The 22,298-nt window shown below is 33.9% G+C and overlaps 1 protein-coding gene across 42 annotated transcripts in view; it reads left to right on the forward strand.

Annotated features, from left to right (window-relative positions):
- Positions 1-22,298, forward strand: part of PTPRD (protein tyrosine phosphatase receptor type D) — a 2,170,985-nt gene that overhangs the window by 834,872 nt on the left and 1,313,815 nt on the right. For all 42 annotated transcript variants that reach the window (XM_053204229.1, XM_053204230.1, XM_053204243.1 and 39 more), the window contains one exon: positions 16,786-16,824. The gene's annotated coding sequence lies outside the window, so the exon portion shown is untranslated. The remainder of the gene's footprint in view (positions 1-16,785; positions 16,825-22,298) is intronic.

The raw sequence follows: 22,298 nt of genomic DNA on the forward strand, positions 1-22,298 counted from the left end.
CAGATTTTCACATGTGAAGTGGCCTAATAAACTACGTCTCCAAGGGGGTAGTTTTCCAATAGAGCTAATTATTGACTCTACCTTTGGATCTCTTCCCAACCCCCATGGAAATGCATATGTATTTTCTCCAAAACAGATAGTTTACTCTCTTTATGGAGCCTTGAATCTCTTTTTCTGTAAGATTTATTTGGGTATAAATATATTTCTGGTTTAATAACAACTTGGGGCACCTGAGTAGCACAGTTGATTAAGCATCCAACTCTTAGTTTCAGCTCAGGTCATGATCTCATGGTTCGTGAGTTCAAGCCCTGCATCTTACAGTTTGTGACTTTGAGCCCTGCATTGGCCTCTGTGCTGAAAGTGTGGAGCCCACTTGGGATTCTCCCTCTCTCTCTGCTCTTCCCCTAGTTTCCCTCTCTCAAGATAAATAAATACATTTTTAAAAAATAATTAAACCTTTTTTTCTTAAAACCCTTTTAAAGAAGTTTGACATGGGCATATCTTCTCTTTTATTTCATATGTATTTAGCTTCCCGTTAAGATCACAACCTATCACTTAAAAACAATCTCTCTCTTCTTCTAAGTCATGCTATCTTTCTTTTTATATTTATTTCATAATCCCATATTTATAGTCAGACTGAAGTACATTTTAAAAAGTATTGCAGTTTCTCCTAGATTTCCTGAGCAAATTGTTTCCTAGAATATACATATAAAAGCTTTAAAAAAAGATTTCCAAAGTTCATTGAGTTTGTTTGTTTGTTTTTGTGTCTCAACCAAAGATTGCGGCATATTTTCTTATAATAAAGGGCCTCCATCTTGTTTGATTTGTTTGTTATTAAGGCCCATTATATTGTGATTGAAGTTACTCTCTCAGTCTCTAGTTAGCCAATATAAAGCCACTTCATAGCTGTGAATAAGTGGTAGGGCACAATTTGAGCTTAGGTACAATCAACATGAATAAAAAGTTTGCCTTTCTATAGTTCCTTTTCCTGAATGCATTTCAGAGGAATAAAACCTGGAGACCTGTTCTAGCATTCAGCTACCTCAGGACACCAAATTTAAAGGTCTTGTGAAGGGGAGGGAACATAGCAAGTTTGGGAATTGAAAAATGTCCAATGTGTCTAGAACACAAACATGGAGAAGAAATTAAGGCCAGAAAAGTAGGCAAAGGGCTTGAGCAATAGCAGGCAGTCTGCTTTTGAGGTGAGAATCTTCAGAAAGTTTGTGCAGGACAATGAAACAGCTAACATCTCAGGAGAGGAATTATGACATGTAAATGAATAAAAATCATGGCAAAACCGCTGAAAGATACATCTATTTGCCCGGCCATGATAGGGAAATTTGAAGGAAAGAACTCTACCTAATGGACACATATTTTTGTTGGACTCTATTGCTTCATCTTAGTTGTCTGTGTGCATTCTCTAGGACCGCACAGCTTTTTACCCAGACATTGTCCAGGAAGCTAGATCCAGCAAAAATCATTTGGATGGTGATAGTGCCTGAAGAAAGGGAAATTGAATAGAATGATGTTTTCCAAGTTCTGATTTCATTTTGTGAGTCATTTGGTGGAAGAAAAATCTTTCTTTTTTTCTTTCTTTCTTTCTTCTTTCTTTCTTTCTTTCTTTCTTTCTTTCTTTCTTTCTTTTTCTTTTATTTTTTCTACTTGTCTCTCCAGGTGAAACTGGAGTTTTCATTTTAGTACAAGGAAATAATGTATCAATAAAATTACCAGAATTACTGTTATTTGTCCTCAAAAATAAGTTCATATTTAGCATAGTATAAGACGTAAAGCTGTTTTATTCCCACATTGAATCTAGGCATAGCCACAAAATCTATTGTTCAAGAAAAAGAAAAGATGAATGTTTGTTCTTTCAAAATGTCTGAATTTAGTTGAGTCTATGTTACTTTGGTTAATTTATTCCTGTATTATACTTTTTAAGAATTAAGTATATTTGGAGTGGATGGCTGGCTCAGTAGGTAAAGCATGTGACTTGATCTTGGGGTCATGAGTTCAAGCTCCATGTTGGGTGTAAAAGTTACTTAAAAAAATAAGTAAATTTTATAAAAAAAGAATTAAGTATTTCCCATTTTAAAATGTACTTTACTAATCCACTTTTCTTTGAACATTAAACAAATATTTAATCAAAATATAGTTATTTTGTTAAACAAAATAGTTATTTTGTTATTATGGAAACCAGCATGAAGGACTTTTTAAAAAATTTCTGATATATAGGGGCACCTGGGTGACTTAGTTGGTTAAGCATCCATCTTTGGCTCTAGTTGTGATCTCATGGTCCATGAATTCTAGCCTTGCGTCTGGCTCTGTGCTTGTAGCTCAGAGCCTGGAGCCTGCTTCAGATTCTCTGTCTCCCTCTCTCTTTTCCCTTTTCCCATCAAGCTCCGCCACATCAAAAATAAATAAAACTTAAAAATTTTTCTGATATGTAGATAGTATTTCAGTTTTGCAATATAACTACATGCAAATTAAATTTTCATGTACATTTTTGTAATTGCCAAATTTTTGGTATTGTTAAATTTGCTTAAGTTCTCACATAGAAGTTAAATGATAAACTGCATTATAATTTACAATATTAATTGCCATTTATTGAGAACTTACTAATTATCAAGGCTATCAGGCTATCACTCATTAATTTATTTACTCTTTTATTCAACCTGCTGGATAACCAACTATGTGTCAGGCATTATCTGTAGTTGTTGGGTGAGTCAAACCAACAATGTCTCCGTGTAAGCATTTTAGATCAAAATGAAAGGCCAAAGTTTCATCAAATCTCTTTACAAAAAAAAATTATTACGTAAGTGTTGTAGGTGCTCAGAGGGACAGACACAGACATTTCTAAAACAAAACAAAGGAGGGATGTCAGAAAAGGCATTCCTCATTTACCTCTCAGGATGAGTCAGTGAGCCTATACTCTGAGCCAGACTACCTGTATAAGAAACCTGGCTATGCCACCATTGCTGTTTGAACTTGGGCAAGTTAATAAAACATTCTGTCATCAGTTTTGTCATTTGTAAATGGAGATAAGTATAGTACCTTCTTATTTAGGTTCTTGTGAGTATTAAATGTTTACAGGATTAAGTAACTAGCCCAGTGATAGTAAAAGAATAAGTTAGGATCTGAAGCCCAGTTTGGCTGACATCAGAATGCAAGTTTTAATTGTTGCATGGTTTTTACCAGCTAGTTAAGAGAGGGAGAGACTTTGTAAGGAGGCCCTATTTTCTGGGTAATAGTGTTCATCATGTTGCAAATCAATGTATTAATCTTTGATAAGGGGAATGCTTGTTATTTCATAAGGAGATGCCTATGCAAGCTTCACTGTAGTTAGGCTGCTGAAGCTCTCTTTCTTTGTGAACTTATCTCCATGTTTGTCATATAGTGAAATATTTTATTTGTTATCTTTCATTAGGCCACATGAAGAAAAGTGTCATATAATAATTAAGGGCACAGACTGCAGAGCTAGACTGCTAAGGTGCAAATCTTGGCTCTGTCATTTAGTAGCTGCGTGACCAGGAGAAGAGTGTTTAACAACTCTGTGCTTTAGTATCCTTTCTCTAAAATGGAGATGGTGATCATAGCAAGTGCCCCCTAAGGCTGCCCTAAATATCAAATGAATTAGTGTATATATAGAGCAAGTCTTGGCCCATAGTGAGCTTATGTAAGTGGCAAATAATGAACAAATACGTACCGTACTCTGTTGAAAGTTCTCTTTGTAGATGCAGTTTTTATCAAATCTAGTTCGTTAAGCCACTTTTCAAAAAAACTAGCCATAGTCATTTGAAGCCTGAGAATCAGAATTACATTTAGTTTCTTTAAACTTCTTATTATCCAAAACAACTTAATTTCCAGATTTAGGCATGTCGAAAGCAAACACACTAAGACAACAAAATGCATTTTCCCCCGTCTCAAGATTGATTTTAAATCGTTTTACATTATTTTTTAATCTACCATGAATAAGGAAAACACACAACAAATAGAACTGGTTCTGTTTACCATGCCATCCCCTTGTTAGATACAGGAACTGGAAAAATTATCTCCTCAGGAATCACTCAAGAAAACAGTAGGTTAATTTTGCAAATGTACAGTGTTCTTTGAAGCAATTTCCATGCTTCATCACCTGCTATCTGAGTCACCATGAAAAGCAACTAACTGAAAATTGTTTGTATCTCATTTAGGTATTTATAAATCAGTTTGTATAACACTGTCTACGAGACTAGCTGTGAACACCAAGAGCTTCAGTGATTTTTCTCCACGTACCTAGTTTCTCCAAACACCTGACTTTGTCCTTCAGTATTCTGCTGAAATAAAAGGCATTTCATTTGCAAGAAACTATTCCACAGAATGGTAATAAATGAATTATTAGTCCCACAGATGTATCCTCAAATGTATAAAACAAATGAACACACAATTTTTTTTCTCTATTATTTTCTGTATAGTATGGTCTCAAACAGATGATAAGGAGACTAAGTTACAGTGGAAATCCACTCTAGACATCCAAATATGAGGTTTGAACAGGTCTCAAGGTGCAATGTTAGTCATGGGGGAGCCTGAGTAGCCAACCAGCAGAATGATGAAAAACTAGTGGAAGGTAGAATCACCTAGTAAAACTAGGCATACAGTTAAATTTTTATAGGATTTATTATGGCATCTTTACCAAGTGGAACTAAATGCAGACTAGGAGTGCACAGATGGAGTAAATCACAAGTAGTTGGTAACAAGGAAACAAACTGGGAAGATGGGTTTGAGGTCACTTTAAGTAAAAGTGTCAGAATCAGATTTAGGTCCTAGAAAATGACATTTCAGGCTTAGTGCTTTGGAAGAGCTTACACAATCAAAAAGCAGTTTATTTGCAAGATTATTGAACTTAGAGACTTTATCTGAATGCAGTGGAGGAGGAGGATCTTGTGAGACATTTCTAACTTGGTAGGACCCACCCTTCTCAGTTCAAATGAAAGTGATATGTATGGATTTCATAGTTGTTATCTCTAGGGGATATGTTTGGAGAGGTTACCTTTCTTTTCTTTTCTTTTAGTTGTTTGTTTTAAGTTTATTTGTTTATTTTGAGAAAGAAAGTTACATTTTTTAAAGTTTATTTATTTTGAGAGAGAAAGCAAGAGAGCACAAGCAGGGGAGTGAGAGAGAGAGACAGAGAGAGAGAGAGAGAGAGAGAGAGAGAGAGAGAACCCAAGCAGATTCTGCGTGGCCATCACAGAGCCAGGTGCAGGGTTCCATCTTATAAGCGTGAGATCATGACCTGAGCTAAAATCAAGAGTCAGACGTTTAACCAACTGGGCCACCCAGGTGCCCCTAAGAGGTTACCTTTCTTACATGGTGCTGTGGATAAAGCTGGAATTTTGTGAAACAAAGTGCCTGAAGTGTGCAGGTGCTGGGTTCATTAGTAGACATCACTTGTACTGTGAGTACCAAAAACTAAGCATGCCAAAAGTGATTGATTTAAGAAATATTTACTTAGTACCTTCAAAGTGGTAAACTCTAGATTCCAGAATTACAGGTATGAATTAGTTAGTATGGCAGAGAAAAAGAATGCAGTTGACTTTCTAGTGATGGACGGAAACCAACTTTTACAGAAAGTTCCCTGGTATCTTTGTGAAATATACCCATTGGAAAACCCTTTTACTTTTACCTCCCAGTGACTTAGCTTTAGAATTGTCCAAAGTCAGAGGGGGAATAGGATGCTGCTATCAGGGATCCCACCAAACAAAAAGAGTAGGCAAGAGGGGCCATGTGAACCCGGAAAAAGATATGGATGTTGACAACTTACAAAATTGTACCTATAACACTAGGCTCTCAGAGCATGTTCATATAATTAGTTCATGTAATTAGTTCATGGCTCTATATACAAACCCTTATTAAAGCATTTACCATGCCTGGTAATGATTTATTTACTTCAATTTTCACTAGTTAACATGAACCTTTTAAAAGTAAAACTGAGTCTTGGTCATAGTTGTTTCTGTTTCACAATTTCTCGCTGAATGGTTGAATGAATATATAGGTACTATTGTGACATGAGATAACACAGGAAAAAACTAGAAGGCACATTGAAATATGTTGAAGCCAATTATTCCCACATCAAACTACATTTAATATTATAGGCAATCACATTCACTTTCAACATGAGCAGCTTTGATTCACAGGGTTGTAAATTTAAGACTTATGTGAAAAAGTCCTTCTGTGGTTTCAATAAATTTGATGAACTTTGGTTTAAACATCTAAAGGCGAATTAAATCTATCCTTGTTATGGACCATCTAATATTTTTTTGTTTGCCAATGTGCAGTGTGGATAATAAGCAGGGAATGCAGTAGTAAAAGTTTTTCCCCCACAAAAAATCTGTGAAAGCAGCATGTTTTCAAAGAAAGATTTAAGAAGTGCCAATTTATATCATAAGTTGAAATTATTGCTACAACAGCAAATATTTACTCAAATTATTGCTACAACAGTTTTATTTATTCAAATAGATAACCTATATTTAAGGAACTAGAGCTATTTAAACTAGAATGAGATAATATTGCAGAAAATATGTTAACTCATCAGCAATTTTCAAATTCAATCTCACAGTTCTAAATAATTAATAAAATTGATTATATATATACATATATATGTATATATATGTAGATAGTAGATTCCTCAACATCTACATTAAAGATCTATAGAATGCACTTCAAAACACAAATCTGGTTGCCCTAAAACAAAAGAAAACAAACAAAAACCAGTAAAAATATTCCAGTCAGAAGACAAGTAGAGACAATTGCATGAATCATCTTTACAATTCATCATAAATTGTTACTCATTTGAGGAGTGCAGTAATTTGGAAGTTTCAATTAAATAACCCCAACTGAGTTAAAGTTCATGTTGAGAATGCCAAAAGTCAGATTTTGTCCAAGAGAATTTTTAAAGCTTAAAAGAATCTATTAAGTCTCAGAAATGTATGTAAGAGTTTAAATAGCATGACTTTATTGACACACTGCCTAATCATATAAATTATATGGAACACACGGGCATTAGAAAATTGGAGGTGTTGATTTTTAACATGAATATTAATAGGAGGAGGAGAGTAATTGCATTATATAGATTTCTATAATCAATTAGCCTATGTTTTACCTTCTCAGAAAAGAAAAAAAAAAAAGTCAAGGCATAATTGGAACCTAAAGAGAACTCATCAAACCTACACTTAATTTTTGTAAGGGCAATTTACTGAGTCAGAAGAATCCCAGAATATACACTTATTCTGTATGAATGAAGTTTTGGGTGATAAGTGGTAAGACTCAAGGTGAGGAATAGCATGTGTGATGTTTTAATCTCTTCTTTCAGTTAAAGGTCATGACTTTGGAAAGGGAAGAGGATGTGGACTGTAAGCAGCTAACTACACAAATGGTGCTAAGGAATAGATTATTGGTTATGGTCCCAAAGAAATGGACTCTTAAGAAGGTCACACCTCATCTCAGATCAAGGTTTATCTAAACTTAGGAGCCCTCACTAAGACATACTCTTGTCTTAGTATCTTTATAGAAATAATTTCTTTAATTCTTATAAGAATCCTGTAGGAACTGCATCTTAAGATCTCCTGAAGTTCAGACAAATTATCTAAATTAATAAAACTCAACAGCAGTGGAGTCAGAAAACAAACTCTAGCCTGTTAACATAACTGCTTCCCTCTGAAGGATCTGAACGAGGTATTTGGCAGGTGACTTTCCACTTACATAAAGTAGTTTTAGTCATTCATGCACTCAGGTTTTTATTCATACTTACCCTCAGAAGTTCTATGAACATCAGCCTATGCAGAGAGGATGAGGAGAGAGACATCAGTAGGAACAGTGTCCTGAAGGCTTAATGGAAAGGAAAAAATAAACTATTTAAGTAAAAAGAATAAAAATGGACATCATTTGGAAAAATTGGATGGCATAGAGAGAGGTAAATTGTATTCAGCAATTATCAGGAAGAAACTAAAGAAATAGTAACAATAGAATTGATTCTGTGTCTCTGTATACTCATATAATGAGTATGTGTAACATAAAAAAGAAACTTGAAATTTTATCAAATGTGGTTGAGTGTAATCCCACAGGTACCAGTGAACATTATTTGAAGTACATACTTTGATCAAAAGAAGCTAGTAGGAGGGAAAGAGTTGACACTCTTTAAGAGATACATCCAAATGGAAACCAAGAGTCTAAATGTAAAAGGTTTATGGTACATATTTATGTGAGAAGAAGAGGAGGAACAGGTACAATGGTCCTTGTATGTCTGCCATATTTAAAAAAATTTAATGTTTATTATTATTTTTTTAATTTTTGAGAGAGAGAGAGAGACACACACACACAGAGTGTGAGCTGGGGAGAGGCAGAGAGAGAGGGGGACACAGAAACTAAAGCAGGCTCGAGGCTCTGAGCTGTCTGCACAGAGCCCGACATGGGGCTTGAACCCAAGAACTAGAAGATCATGACCTGAGCTGAAGTCGGACGCACAACTGACTGAACCACCCAGGAGCCCCAATATTTTTTTAAGGCTAACTGAGATTATGGATGAGGTTCTTTTATCTAAAATGTTTAAGAAAACTTGTATATAAATTAGAGCTACATTTCTCTAACTCCATCACCACATACAAACCTTGTTTCTGCCCTCTTCCTTTCTTTATCAAAATTCAATATGTGTGTGTGTGTATTCAATTAACTATATATCTTTCAATTACCATTCATCACTCAAAATGTTAAGCTTCTGATCTCAACATTATGCTTAAATGTTGCGTACTAAAGCAATTATGAAGGCCAAATTTCTGTTTCATCATCTTGGAATACTCTGAAGAACATTTTAGATTTCTGACCTTTTGTTCTTGGCTCCTTGCTTTTACATCTCTTATGTTTTTCAGACAATTTTGCATATTGCATTTTTGCTGCCTCTTCCAGAGGTGTTGATGTTCTCCTAAGTATCGATTATTGGTCATACTTTTGTTCCCTCCTTATCTCCCATGCTTCATCTATCACTAAAACACTGATAAATTCCCAATCTGTATCCCCAGTTTTCTTCTGAACTCCAAATATGTATATCGACTTGGTTACTAAAACTACCACCTAGAGAAGCTACAAAATTGTAAAATTCAATACATTAAAAGTTTACTTTCCATTTCCTTTACTACCTCTTCAGATTGCTTCAGTTTAGTTAAAGGCATCATCTCCCTATTACAAAATCTTCTCTTCCTTATCTTCAAAGTCTTGCTGTTATCAAACCCTTCAATTTTGGTCTTAAAGTATATCTTCAAATATTGGTTATATATCATTCCATCACATAACTTAAAGTCCAGCTACATAGAATGTCATTATATACACTATGTATATACCCATATTGTTACCTACACTGTTTCTTATTTGGAATATATATTCACCCCAGTTAAAACCTTCTTTGAGTCTCCTCAGAAGAGGTAGCAACTTTCGCCAGAGTTGACCCCCTATGTATTAACATTAACATCTATTTCTTTCTACTAGAGTTACTTGCTCTTTGTTGAGAAAAGTCCATGCAAATGTTGTTATATTTCTATTAATTTCCAACAAAATCAATTTAGAAACAAATGTAGTATTAGAGGCAAAATGGAACTACTTCATAAGTTTCTCATGAACAGAAGGATATAAAATTTATAGATTTGTATGTGTTTCTTAATGTAGCCTAACATTTTCAAATAAAAATAATTATGGGTGCAAAAGGGAAAAAATAAAATTCAAAGTTATGTTGGGAGATTAGAGCATTCATCTTCCAGCATAATTAACACATTTAATATAATTTATGTCTGTAGAGCCATGCACACAAATGAAGAGTATATATTATTTTCAGAATCACACAGAACATTTATATAAGTTGACCAATGCTGAATTGTAAAGCAAGTTTCAATATTTAACAGGATTTACATCATATAGCATACATGCTTTATGCACAAATTAATTTGAACTAGAAAATCTCCAGGTATTAGGAAAATTAAAACACGTATTTTTGGAATAACTCTTGAGTTAAAAAAAACACCACAAAGACAACTTCAAGACATTTATGAATGAATTTAACTTAATAAAAGTTAAAATTCTGTGCAACCAAACTAAAGTCAATGTTAGATGAAAGTATATTTTAAATACACATAGAAGAAAAGAATGAGGTAGAAAATCAGTTATAAGCATCCATCTCCTGACGTTGGAAGCAAACAGAACATTTAACCCAAATACAGACGAAGAGGAGAAATAATGAAAATCAGGAGGTAAGATCATGAAAAATATTACTATGCATATTGTACCAAACATACAATAGAGAAGATCAACACACCAAAATTGGTTCTTTGAATTAACTGATAAAAGTGGGAGATATTCATGTGACTGACCAAGGTAAAAAAAAAAAATGAGAGGGGTCAAAAATAACTTACAGTTGGAATAAAAAGTCAAATCTCTGTAAATCCTGAAGATATTAAAATGATTTTGAGAGGCTGTTCAAAATTACTTTTAAAAAATTGAAATTTTGAATGCAGTAAGTTTGTAGTAAATACATTTTAAAACTGATAAGAGAAAGAATAAGACAATCTAAATAATTCTATATTAAATAGGATTATTTAATTATTAAATAATTTTTAAGTTATTTATTAAATATTTGTTAAATATTAATCATGAATAAATCCTGTTAAATATAGGATTATTAAACCTTATATTAAAGTAATGTAATGAATAATAAAAAACCTGTATAACTAAACTCTTAGTAAATAGATATAGAAGGAACCTTTCTCAATTTGATAAAGTATATCTACCTAACACCTACGGCAAAATACTGGATTTAAGAGTAAAAGGTTCCCCTTGAGATCAAGAGATGGATGCCCATCTTCTATTCACTGTTGTCCTGGTAGTCCTAGAAAGTGCAAAAAAACAAAATATACACATACATGTATGTACCCACGCAAACACACATGCATTCGTATAAGCACAAGTTTTAAATTTCAAGGATTTAAACGGAACATACGAAACTCACATCATTTGCATATGATGTGAGAGTACAGATAGTAAATTGAAAAGAACATAGAGGTGAATTGTCATTTTAACTGTATGATTACACCAACGATGCTCAATATAAAGTCAGTTAAAAATTAATTGCATTTCTATATACAAATGATGAATAGCAAATAAAAGTGCCACATCTAATAGCATAAAAATATCAAATAGATAACACCAGCAAAGCAAAATTATAATAAATTCTGACTGACATTCTTAAAATATTGAAACTTGAAGTGTTTTAGGGGCACCTGGGTGGCTCAATGAGTTAAGTATCCAACTCTTGATTTCAGCTCAGGTCATGATCTCACATTCGTGGGATCGAGTCCCACCTCAGGCTCTGCACTGACAGCATGGAGCCTGCTTGGTATTTTTCTCTCCCTCTGTCTCTGCCCCTCCCTCACTTGCGCATGCTCTCTTTCTCTTTTAAAATAAATAAAGTTAGAAAAAGAAACTTAACACCTCTTTATTTTAAATATTTTTCAGTTACTTTCATGTTATAGGAAATATTAACCATTAAAAATTAATGAAAGTTAAAAAAAAAAACTCAAAAGGCACCTACATTGTGGGAGTGCAAACTGGTGCAGCCACTCTGGAAAGCAGTATGGAGGTTTCTCAAGAAGTTTAAAACTAGAACTATTCTATGATCCAGCAATTGCAAGACTAGGTATTTACCCCCCCCCAAAAAAAAACATAAAAATACTAATTCAAAGAGATATATGCACCCCCAATATTTATAGCAGCATTATCAACAATAGCTATGTTATGAAGACAGTCCAAGTATCCATTGACCGATGAATGGGTAAAGAAGATGTGGTATATACTCAACCTGAAAAAAGAATGAAATTTTGCCATTTGCAATGATATGAATGGAACTGGAGAGTATTATGCTAGGCAAAAAAAAAAAAGTCACAGAAAGATAAATACCATATAATTTCACTCATGTGGAATTCAAGAAACAAAACAATCAAAGAAGGAATAAAAGCAGAGAGGAAAACCAAGAAACAGACTAACTCTAGAAAACAAACTGATAGTTTCCAGAGAGCAGGTGAGTGGGAGGATGGGTTAAATAGGTGATGGGGCTTAAGAGTGCATTTGATATGATGAGCACTATGTATTGTTTGGAATTCATCACTGTGTTGTGCACTGAAACTAGTATTACAATGTATGTTAAGTAACTGGAATTTAAATAAAAACTTTTAAAAAATCAAATAGAAATGCACTAATGAAAGGTAAAAAACCTCTACATAGAAAGTTCTACATTATTGTGATAAATAAGAAAATGGAAAGAAAAGGCAATCCATGGAATGGAAGACCATGTTCTCAAATCATATATCTGGTAAAGAGTTAATATCCAGAATGTAAAGTAGTGAGTATGAAACAATAAAAAGACAAACAACCCAAATTAAAAAGTGGACAAAGAATTTGAATAGTCATTTCTCCAAAGTTATACAAATAGCCAGTAACCAATAAAATAAGTATTCAACTTATTTGAATAACTGAATAAAAAAAGCATTCAACATCATTAGTCATTAGGGAAATGCAAAACAAAACCACAATGAGACAGCATCACCCTCCCAGTGTATAATGGCCATCATTTTTTAGTGGAAAATAGTAAGCGCAGAATTGTAGGTGGAGAAATTGTAACCCTCATGCATTGCACGTAGGAAGGTAAATCGGTGTACCCACTGTGGAAAACAATTTGGAAGTTTCTCAAACAGTTAATCACAGAGTTATCATATGGCCCAGAAATTCCACTCCCAAGTATACCCCCAGGAGGATTGAAAGATATTGTTACACAATACCTTGTACACAAATGTTTATAGTAGTATTATTCTTAATAGCCAGAAAGTAAAACCAGCCAAAATATCCCTCTGCTAATGATTGAATAACAAAATATTCCATAGCCATTCAATGGAATATTATTAAGCAATACAAAGGTGGGGAATACTGCTATGCACAGCAACACAGATAGATGGATTTTGAAAACATTATGCTAAGTGAAATAAGTTAGACAGAAATGTCCACATATTGTATGATTTCATTTGTACAAAATATCCCATACAGCCAGATTACAGATTGCCTGGGGAAGAGAGTAAGGGAGAAGAGGAGTAGGTTGTGGATACAGTTTCCTTTTGAGGCATCAGAAATGTTCTGGAATTACTTGTGATGCTTGCATGATGTTGTGAACAGACTACAAACCACTAAATAGTACAATTTAAAATAATGACTTTTATGTTATGTGAATTATATTAAAGCAAGTTTAGCAAACTCTTAAGGAAAGGCAGAAGAGCTTGCTCTACAGATACCAAGGTATATTATACAGTTATGTGAGATAGTGTGGTATAGACACATAGTTAAATGCAATGCACTGACATCTAGACATGAAGCCAAGCATCTATGGGCATTTATGACAACACTAGCATTGTAGAGCAGTAAGAAAAGTTAAGATACTTTCAATAAATTTTGTTGGAGCAATTTGTAAAATATCTAAGTTTTACCCCAAGTCACATTGAGCAAATATTAATTTCAGATATGTTCTTTGATTATATGTTAGACAAAAGAATCATAACATAACAAAGCTGTTAGGAGAAAATATAGACTATATATAAACATTTTGTGTAATAAACAGGACTCAGAAATAAAAATAGATTGTTAATTTTATGTGATAAAATTCAGGGGCACCTGGGTGGCTCAGTCAGTTAACTGTACAACTTCAGATCAGGTCACGATCTCACTATTTGTGGGTTTGAGCCCTGCATCGGGCTCTGTGCTGACAACTCAGAGCCTGGAGCCTGCTTCAGATTCTCTGTATCCCTCTCTCTCTGCCCCTCCCCTGCTTGTACTCTGTCTCTTTCTCAAAATTAAATAAATATTTTAAAAAGATAAATAAATTTGTAGTAAAATTCAGACTTAGTATTAAATAAAAGTCACAATAAGTAAGTATTAGGATAAGCCAGGAGTGGGAAATATAGTTCCACCACATATAACCATGAAAGTGCTCATACCTAGAAAACATAAAACACTTTTACCAAATCAATATGGAGAAGACAATCCACAGAAAATGGAAAGAAAATTGAAACTATCTTATGTTCTTAATTTAGTTTTATAATTTTATTTTTTTAAAATGCTTATTTTGGAAAGAGAGAGCATGAATAGTGGAGAGGGGCAGAGAGAGAGAGAGAGAGAGAGAGAGAGAGAGAGAGATTGAGAACCTTAAGCAGGCTCTACACTCAGTGGAGAGCCAGACATGGTGCTCAATTTCATGACCATGAGATCATTACCTGAGCTGAAATCACGAGTCAGATGCTTAACCAACTGAGCCACCCAGGCACCCTGAAAATAACTTCTTTGTATGTATGTATACACACACACACACACACACACACACAGAGCTAATAGCTAATATATAGAAATGCACTAAAACTCAATAATCAAGGAAATGGAAAAGTATATTCAACATGGTAATGACTAAAATCAAGCAGAAAAAACATACTTTCAGGTGAATTTTGACACAGTAGCAACTCTCATATATTATTTGTAAAGATCTGCTAAAGTAGAACATATTCATATTATTTGACCTAGTAATTTACTCCTAGAAAAATATCAAACATAAATATACATACATGTTTTAAAATGATGCTCATAGAATGACTCATAATAACTAAAAAGCAGAAGCTATATCTCTACCAAAAGAGAATTGAATATATAGATTGTATAATATTTATCAAATGAGTATTACAGAGTAATGGAAATTAATTATAGCTACAAGTGAAATGATAGATGAAGTTCAAAAGCACATGTTAATGGAAAGAAACTAGACATACAAGAAAATCTAGTGTTCAATTCCAATTATATAAAGCTCAAAACTGTGGCAAAATAAAACCATAGGATGACCAAAAAGTCTGGAAACATAGATATATATCTTACATAGCTTATCAAGATTACAATATGTTCAGTGACATTACATGATATGTTCAAAGGGTTGTCCCACTCTGGCAATGCATAGTCAATATATCCTGCAGATTTATGATGATGCGCTGTCCATGTTACATTTCCAAAAATCACCACATGCATCTGTGTTGCCTTAGATAATTTATATTTTCATTTGAACCTGTGCTTTAGCACAACCCATGGGTAATCAAGTGGGTTCAAACTGTGTGTGTGTGGGTGGGTGTGTGTGTGCACATGCTATGTGTATATAAGTGTGCGTATGCTGTGTGGATATGTGTATGTGGATATGTGTTACGTATATGTGCTGTGTGTCTGTGTGTATGCCAGGTGTATATAAGTGTGTATCCATATACACCCTGTGACAAAAAGCTGCGGGCTTCTAAGTGTTAGTCATGTTGTAGTTACTGAGCTGTGTGGTGATTACATGAGTATTTAACTTTGTGATTATTTATGGAACTTTATACATTTGTACTTTTGCAAGTTTCTTGTGTGGTTTTCAACTGACACAATTAAATAACTTAAAATATTAAATGGAATGAAAATATACCAGATATTCTCTATGGCTCTTATGCTTGGGACTCAGATCCTAGAATAGAGGCTTCCAAGAGACTTTACACCTGTGAAGGTAGGCTAGGGAATTCCAATAGCTCTCTCATAATACAACAAAAGCCATTACTTGGTTCTCTTGAGTGAACCACTGGTCTTCTCAACTGATTCCAGGTCCTAGAGAAGGAATTTTTAATAGATTCATTCTGGGTGATCTGTTACCAATTAGGGTCCAGCATTATGGCTATAATTCTGATCAGAGAATCTAATTTAGATGCTCTGAGAATAAGGGGGAAATACATATTCATATGCACATAAAACCCAAGACTCGTGGTGTCAATTATTTTTCACACTTATTGTATTATTCATTCTCTTTCAAAGAAAGATATGTTTCCTCAATCATACAATATGTAATTTCAAACTTGATTCCCAAGGCAAAAAGAAAAGGTGATCATCAAATGTTTTTTTTAAGAAAAAAAACCCCTTTATTTTATAATAATAATGGTTAGAAGTTCAATATTTCTGCTCAAACACAGAGAAAGGCAGGCATATTTACAAAAGGCCTCACAATGTTTGCCATAGCCTTTACACAAGACAACATTTATAAAACCTTTGCAGCCTGTGGCAGGTGCTAAGTTTCCTCTTGGGGATTTCTGCTGTTCAGATATTGCCTTTCATTTGAACTTCAAAACCCTTTAAAAAATAGAAGCTGCATTTCAATATAATTTGGAAATTAAAACTCTTTTATTTTTATCATTATAATATCTTCCATGGATTTACTTTTCAAAAATGAATCAAAACCCAAACTAATTGCTGCCTGATAGCCAGCAAAGGCAGAAAAATTGGAAAAACTTTTAAAAATGAAGGTTTGCTTTGCCTCACCCACAGGAAAATTAAATGCAAGCAATAAATAGAGAATTTCAAGTACATTTAATGATCATATTTCCCCTTCCATTGAGAACTTAAAGAATAAAACTGAATAATGATTATGGTCACCTGAATAATTGGAAATATAGTTTTAGGAGCAAGACTACTCCCTTTCTTTGTTTTAATGGCACAATAGGAAATCAAATAAACACATTAAGTGAAAAACATTTTTCACCTTGGAAAATGGTTTCCTACAGTATACTCATCAGTCTGCAATACTTGTAATGATTTTGTAGAATTATAAAATTTCATTGTATTTTTTTTAAAAAACAGAACACTAAAACTACCCCCCCAAATCTTTCTATTTTTTCTTTTTAGGCTTGGACTCCTGGATCATCTGGTGACTTCAAATATCTGGTAAGACTTTTTTTTTTTAATGTAACATTGCCACAAATCCTTGGAGGACGTTTCTTTTCCTCTCTCAGCTTTAATCCATTTTCTTAGTTCTCCCCTCATTTATGCCACCTGAGGCTGAATCTCAGAAGGCCAGTAGAAGAAGGTCAGTTACTTCTTACCTGTGTAGGAGGATCTGTTAAGTCCAGACACTACTTGCAAGAGTAAACTTCACGGGGCAGGAAAATACTCCAAAGAAAGGGAGAATCTGCTCCTTAAGGAAACAAAACTTACCATGGAAAGAGTCTGAGATAGAAAAGAGGATTATTCAGGTAAGAGGTAGAAGTTTCAATTGGAAAAATTTTCTTTTAAAATGAATTGCAACAGTTGCATCTTGGATAAAAACCATGGGGGCTGAGTATGATGACTGGATTTAAAAAAATTTTTTCATTCCTACAATGTGGGTATTATAGTTTACATAATATACAAGTGGAAACACCCTGAAAGCACTGCTCCTTTTCATGGGGAAATTCTTAAATTTCTTATGGCATTTGCCTGGTACATACATCATACACATGGGAAGCATATATTGTTTGTTTAAATAGATGTGATGCTAAGGTTGAAGTTTTTTTATTGTATTTTTACAGACAACAGATTTTTATTCATCTTAGAATCTACCCAATCCTTTTATTTTCCTCCAAATATTATTGGTAGTTTGATAACATTCAAATTCATAAACTGTGATCCTCCTATGCTCTGAATCTTTGCAAGGTTAAAAAACATTTAATCTCATATTCTCTTATTTAATTTTCTAAATACTCTATATTGGATTTTTATTTTTGTGTAGCCTGAGAGTCCCATTAAAAAATATTTCTAGGGCCACCTTTTCTATAATTCCCAGCTATGAACAATATGAGATCCCACCTTTGCAGATTGCAGGAATACAGTCTTATACACCATTGTACATTAGTAACTGTTTAGAGCTCAGTTAGAATGGGAGCTTGGTGAGAATTCAGGATGTCTTTGTGTTGCATATTACCTCTTGCTCTCAAATGCTTCTCATGGTTTCTCAACTAGTACCTTCTAAAGCAATCTTCTCATGACTTTTCTGTGCAATGTCAGGCCACCCCAGTCTGCAACTCCTGCCAAACAGTATCAAAGTTGACAGTAAACTGTCTTGTTTAAAAATTATTACTGAAGACTTGAAGTTAAGCTAACAGAAATATAGCATGAAAACGGAAATTTAAGCTTGTATCAGGTCTTACTGCTCCTGAAACTACTGAATACGCATTTCCAAAGAGGATGGCATCCTCAGTCTCTCCTCAGGCACCATTGTATTGTATACGCCCTCATCCCCCTCCTGGCAGAATCCACTTTGGTGTTCTTTTTATTTAAGTCCACCCATGCAAATGTAGAGTATATTAATATCATAATAGTCTGCCAAAATTTTACCCAGCCTACAAAGAAGACCAGTTTCTCTTTATTGTGCAGACTTTTACTAGGCGTGAGTAGGATTTTGCATTACCTTTGTATAGGGATGTGAAGAAATTGCTCCCAAACAAACAGAAAACCATCTATTTACAATGATAAACTCAGTGTTCCATATTTAGCCATAAATAGGAGCAAGAGAAATTTGAAGTTTATATTTTTCTTTAGCAATTTTTAAAAGTCTTGATTGCATTCTCAGCCACTATCTATTCTCAGGATAAGAATGAGGGTTAGCCTCCCATGCCTTCAGTACTTTGTGCAAATGGAAAACATTTAGGGAAGAAGGAGACACTTAATGGATCTTAGTGGTTCTCACAGAAGAAATTTTATAGCCCTATGTCCATCATTACAAATCCCAGAGTTCCTGGATTTGTTTTCCAACCCTAAAAACCTTTTCTTCTTTGTATTAGTGGGATTGGAACTTATCTCAATTCCACTTTCTTTCCTCATTTAATTTTTTTTATGTTTACTTATTTTGAGAGAGAGAGAGAGAGAGAGTCAAAGTATGAATGGGGAAAGGTCAGAGAGAGAGGGAGACACATAATCCAAAGCAGGCTCCAGGCTCTGAGCTGTCAGCACAGAGCCTGACTAGGGCTCAAACTCATGGACTGTGAGATCATGACCTGAGCCGAAGTCGGATGCTCAACCGACTGAGCCACCCAGGTGCCCCATCTTTCCTCATTTAAATTGGCAGTGTGTTCTTCCAATTCTGATCATCACACTTACTTATCTTCTGGGTTTTCTTCCATCTTGTAATTCATCTCATTTCTAATCCATGTCTCATAAGACAGATGATTCATTCTAAAACAACACTCTCAGACTCCTAGATCCCACCATGTTTTCTATAGGTTTTTCTCCCCACCCCCCAATCTGTTATGTAAGATTTAATGGAATTCCACCACACTTATTCAAAAGCAGTCTTCCTGTAGTAAAAACCTGGAAACTCAAAGCAGGCCACATTTCTCAATCTCTTCCTCTGTCAGCTTCCATTGTCACCATTTCTGCTTCTGTGAACAGAGGGATTCATAGTTCTATAAGAAATATTTTCAATTAACTAACTTATTTAGGATCCCACATACACTTATAAAGACCAAACCTAAAATTTAATTTCTATAATTATTTGCTTCTATCCAATTGTGATATTCAAAATAAAGAATGGTATGAACATGGAGGATGATTAATGACATTACCTGTAACAAATTCTGCATTACGTGATACACGGTAGAAAACTGTTTTTAGGATGCAATGTAGAGAAAAGTAAATGAATGTAAAATTCAAATCAGAATAGTACTGAAATATAAATGAGCATATGCAAAATATTACAAAGTAAATAAATTAAAATATAGACTGTTCAATTATGATATCACTCTCAAGGCACAAAAATAACATTTAGTCTGGAACTAAATGTCAGCAATAAAAATTCACTTCAATATAAAGCGCTAACATTGCCTACACTGAAGATGAAAATATTTCCAGAAAACCTTATTGCAGCACTTTTTCACTTATATAATATAATGTGTTTAATTCTTACAATTCACTGAATTTTGTATCTGTATGTGCAATTGCAGCAATCTGTTCCAATTCATAAATTTTATTTTCTGCACCTGGAGTTTGGACCTTTTAAGAGGTCATAATAATAACATATGCACAATTATGTACAGTTGAAGGGAATTCATATTTTTAAACATTCACTGTATATCAGGTACCAGGATAGGTACTTTTTCTATGTAGTCTCATTTAAACCTTCCAATAATACTTTGAGTCATGCATTTTAGCCGCCATTTTAGAGCTAAGGATACTAAGGGTTTCAGAAGTTAATTAGTTCATGTGCAATCACTTAGTAAATTAAGACACTGAGATTTCAATTCATTCCTAGGATTTCAAAGATTCCATTGATATGCCTTCCTAAAGAAAACTTTTCCCAGTAAGCTTTTAATAAAACTTAATTCTACATGTACTGGAGTAATAACCCTGATCTGCAGTCCTTAAGAAAGTTGATACATATGAGGTTAAAATGAGATTTAATCTTTGTACTTGTACAGTTATTTGAAAAGATGGAAGCTTGCTTATTTTATTATTATTTTTTATTTATTATTATATTTATTTTATTTTTAAATATATATCCAATGTAGTTAGCATATAGTGCAATAATGATTTCAGGAGTAGAATCTAGTGATTCATTCCCTATGTATAACATCCAGTGCACATCTCAACAAGTGTCTTCTTTAATAGCCCTTGTCCATTTAGCCATCCCCCACCACAACCCTCCAGCAACCCTCAGTTTGTTTTCTGTATTTACGAGTCTATTATGTTTTGTCCTCCTCCCTATATTATTTTTGTTTTCCATTCCTCTATGTTCATCTGTTTTGATTCTTAAATTCCATATATGAGTGAAGTCATATGGTATTTGTCTTTCTCTGTCTAATTTAAAAGCTTGCTTAGTTTAAATCTAAGTGGGAAAAACTGTCACAGGCTATGCCCAAATTGTGTGTGTATGTATCTTTTATATCATATATATCTCTTACATATATATACATAGCTATACATATATATGATAGAAATCTATCATATATATGATAGAAATCTATATACATATATCTGTGTCCTTAGTAACAAACACAGAATCTTTGGAAACACATATAATCTTTCTGTATTTGGACAATGGTGATTAATGGACACTTTATTCTCATTCATGTTCTAGGTTTTTTAATGCAAATTTTATGTAAATTTGGCCATCCTGAATGTTTTTGACAGTATTACAGGCAACCTGCAAATTACACTCGTGTGCTTAACATTAGTCATGGAATTTCTTTCAAGTGATACAAATTATTCAACGGAATATTGTGTCTTCAAAGAATTGAGTGCTATCTTCAATATAAAGGGTTTAAAATACTTCTCAGAAATAAGCCAAAATATCTTGATATTGTAAAGTACTACCGCCTTGAAAATTAAATGTTTGGTGTTAAAATATTGCATGTTTTGTAAGGTTCTTTGGTTGTATGTGAAAACTGAAGGGAATGAAACACTCACATGTGCCTACCTCATAGGCTTAATTGATATATCAAAATGCTCTAAATTTTAAGACAATATACAGTTACTATAATTGTTTACTGTTAGTATGTTATACTGCTGTGAATTATCATGGTATGAATATAAATCATATGTTCAGAGACCAAAGGAAGGATTCATACTTGCGCCAATTCATTTCTCTATACATCCTCTCACAATTTATCGAGTAAATTATTTATGCAAACAGTCTGGTAGAGGTTGAGTGATATACAATACGACAAGACCCTGACTTCAGGGACCATCATTTTATGTATTCTGTATAATTGTGCTGCTTTTACTTATTTTTTTTTTCTTTGAAATCTGGTGCCGTGTAAAATTCTGAGCCTTTGTTTTAGACCTTGCATTGTTTCTTGCTGGGATAGCAGGTTATTGGAAGTCATGAGGATAGTGGGAGAAAGGTTGCTAGTGCACATCAACCTCTGGCTTTCCTTTCACTCTTGAGCAAGAAGGAGATTATATGTTCCCTCCACCTTACAGTTTGGTGGGGCCATGAGGTTATTTCTAGTTAAGGAAAAGCGGAAGTGAAATCTGCCACTTCTGGGCTGGAAGGTGAAAAACCTCCGTGTGCTTTTCTAGCCTCTGTGCCTCTGCATAGGAGGTATGAGGTTGAAATAATGGAGCCATAAGATTAGATCATTCTGGATCCCTGATTCACTGATGGAAGATAACTGCTGTGGTGAGTCCTTCAGTTCCATAGCCCATTTAGAAGAATAGGAAGTGTTATTTTGTCTTAAGTCACTGAGGATTTTTTTTTTTTACAGTGACATAAAGACTACCCAAACTAATAAAATTATTCTTGGGAAAATGGACATTATAGTGTTTGGGTAATTCTAAAATTTGGAGTATGTTCCCAAAGGTATATTTTGAAAAAAAATTTGTTTTACTGTAAAAAGTACTCTCTTTGGGGCACCTGGGTAGCTCATTCAGTTAAGTGTCCGACT

This window comes from Acinonyx jubatus, chromosome D4 (genome assembly GCF_027475565.1).
Source record: "Acinonyx jubatus isolate Ajub_Pintada_27869175 chromosome D4, VMU_Ajub_asm_v1.0, whole genome shotgun sequence".
NCBI lineage: Eukaryota > Metazoa > Chordata > Mammalia > Carnivora > Felidae > Acinonyx > Acinonyx jubatus.